Here is a 3,211-nt window from a genome sequence, read left to right on the forward strand (position 1 = left end):
AAACATAGGCAGAACACTCTATGACATAAATCACAGCGAGATCCTTTTTGACCCACCTCCTAGAGAAATGGAAATAAAAACAAAAATAAACAAATGAGACCTAATGAAACTTAAAAGCTTTTGCACAGCAAAGGAAACCATAAGCAAGATGAAAAAATATCCCTCAGAATAGGAGAAAATATTTGCAAATGAAGCAACTGACAAAGGATTAACCTCCAAAATTTACAAGCAGCCCATGCAACTCAATATCAGAAAAACAAACAACCCAATCCAAAAATGGGCAGAAGACCTAAATAGACAATTCTCCAAAGAAGATACACAGATTGCCAACAAACACGTGAAAAAATGCTCAACATCACTAATCATTAGAGAAATGTAAATCAAAACTACGATGAGGTATCACCTCACACCAGTCAGAATGGCCATCATCAAAGAATTTACAAACAATAAATGCTGGAGAGGGTGAAGAGAAAAGGGAACACTCTTGGACTGTTGGTGGGAATATAAATTGGTACAGCCACTATGGGGAACAGTATGGAGGTTCTGTACAAAACTAAAAATAGAACTATCATACAACCCACCAATTCCACTACTGGGCATATACCCTGAGAAAACCATAATTCAAAAAGTGTCATGTACCACAATATTCATTGCAGCTCTATTTACAATATCCAGGACATGGAAACAACCTAAGTGTCCATTGACACATGAATGGGTAAAGAAGATATGACACATATATACAATGGAATATTACTCAACCATAAAAGGAAACGAAATTGAGTTATTTGTAGTGGGGTGCGTGGACCTAGAGTCTGTCATACAGAGTGAAGTAAGTCAGAAAGAGAAAAACAAATACCATATGCTAACACATATATATGGAACCGAAAAAAAAAAAAAGGTTCTGAAGAACATAGGTGCAGGACAGGAATAAAGATGCAGACACAGAGAATGGACTTGAGGACGCGGGGAGGGGGAAGGGTAAGCTGGGAGAAAGTGAGAGAGTGGCATGGACATATGTACACTACCAAATGTAAAATAGATAGCTAGTGGGAAGCATCCACATAGCACAGGGAGATCACCTCGGTGCTTTGTGACCACCTAGAGGTGTGGGATAGGGAGGTTGGCAGGGTGACGTAAGAGGGAGGAAATATGTGGATGTATAGTTGATTCATTTTGTTGTAAAGTAGAAACTAACACACCATTGTAAAGCAGTTGTACTGCAATTAAGACGTTAAAAAAGTTTTTTTTCCAGTTAAGCAAAATGAATAAGCTCTTGAGATCTTCTGTACAACACTGTACCTATAGTCAACAATACTTATTGTACTCTTAAAATTTTGCCAACAGGCTAGATCTCATGTTAAGTGGTTTTCTACAATAAAATTTTTTAAATGTTTAACTGGCATATAAATTTAAAAAATAAGTTAAATTGAGTTCAAAAGTAGAAACAGTTCAATAGTGAATATCCAATTGTGCTGATCAAAGTCTAAAGATGGCTTCAAAATATCCACATGGCTTCAGTGTTGGTACATGATTGTTAAAACATGTCATTGAAATTCAGATGGAATGTAACTCTACAATGAGTTAAATATTAAGAATGGTATTCACTGTTTTACTATGTGTGTAGTCCAGTAAATATAGAAAATAAAAAGTGCTGCATCACTATATTTTTTCTACTACAATGATGTGCAATTCAAGTGAGATATGTATGCCTAAACTAATTGAAAACTGTATCTGTCTGCTACAAAAGCATTCATCCTGAAATTTAAGTTATAAAATACTATGACCGCAAGGATTTCCTGATAAAATATTTTTACGTATTGAAATTGACAATCTATGATTAAAGAAAAATATCCAGAAATGATGTCCATGTGTTTACATTTGATGACCACTTTTTAATGGAGAATAAGACCATCCCAGGAGGGAAAGCTTCAAATTCTGATTACAAATAGAACATTAATATTGTTAATTTTGTTGCGCTCTGGAGATTTTTCCAAATCTCAGTTTAAAGACTCTGTAGGCTTAAAGGCTTAAAAGTTAATTCAACATTCTCACTAGGTAGATTTGCAACCTTTCATGAGTCAAATTAATGCATATAGGTGATAAGAGGCAACAGGCTATTTTCTAAACTATTGTTTTGCTTTAACTCTTAATGTCTTCTATTTTGATTCACCGACTTTGGGTGGAAATGGTTTCATATTTGTAGAGCTTTCTCCCTCTTTAGGCCTTGGAGGAACTGAATGTCTGTGCTTTTTCTGCTGAAGAATTGCTCTTAATGAAATACTCAGGAATGAAGTACTAATTTATAACCTGAAAAAATTTTAAATCCTCACCCAAGCGCATATATTTCCACACTTTCATATTGGAAGTTCAGCACTTCTACTACCAAAATTCTACATTTAAAGATGCATCACATTACTCAGTTTTCAAAACCAAAGTCTATTATAACTTCCATGTAAGAGGTTAACACCATGGGCTAAATTAGACTGAAAATATTTTTAATTTTCAGGGAAGCATCAGCCACTACTTTCAAAGGTAATTTTGATGTTTTAATATCAGAAAGATATAATTATGACATTATGCAATGCATGTGTGTTAATTTAACTAAACCAAAGAATCTATTACCTCCACGTTTTGTGGCTCTATAATTGTATCCTGCCTTCTTGACTTTAATAGAACAAGTGATATATCAAAGAAAATAGCATTATTTGAGAAAATCCTTTGGAGATGTATGAACAGTATATCATTGTTAACTGAATTAATTCTCCTTTTGTGATATCTGGACCATGTTCTTTCATAAAGTTAAAAATGTATTTGACTTTATTTAGAAAATAACTATACCGTTGAAAATACTTGAATATTTGTCCTAGAGTTTACTTAGGGTAAAGTCTCCTGTAATTTGGATAAGATATTTTTTAGATAAAGAAAATAAGTTCTAAGACACAGAAATCAAAATAAGCAGTGTTTGGAACTGAAGGTGATTTTGATTCTTAGGGTTGTAGATTAAGAGAAAATTAAGCTCATCCAGAGCTTGCTTGCTTTAGAGTTTCAGTGAAAACATCAAGCAAACCATCTTTCCAACTCTTTAGTAAATATACCTAAGTAAACTGGTTGTCTTTCAGAGTTCTCATTTTCACTGTTTACAAAATGAAAGAAAGCATATCCTTGATGAGGAAATTGGGCAAAGAACCACTCACATATAGGTCATGTCCTG

The sequence above is a fragment of the Phocoena sinus genome, chromosome X, assembly GCF_008692025.1.
Source record: "Phocoena sinus isolate mPhoSin1 chromosome X, mPhoSin1.pri, whole genome shotgun sequence".
Lineage (NCBI taxonomy): Eukaryota > Metazoa > Chordata > Mammalia > Artiodactyla > Phocoenidae > Phocoena > Phocoena sinus.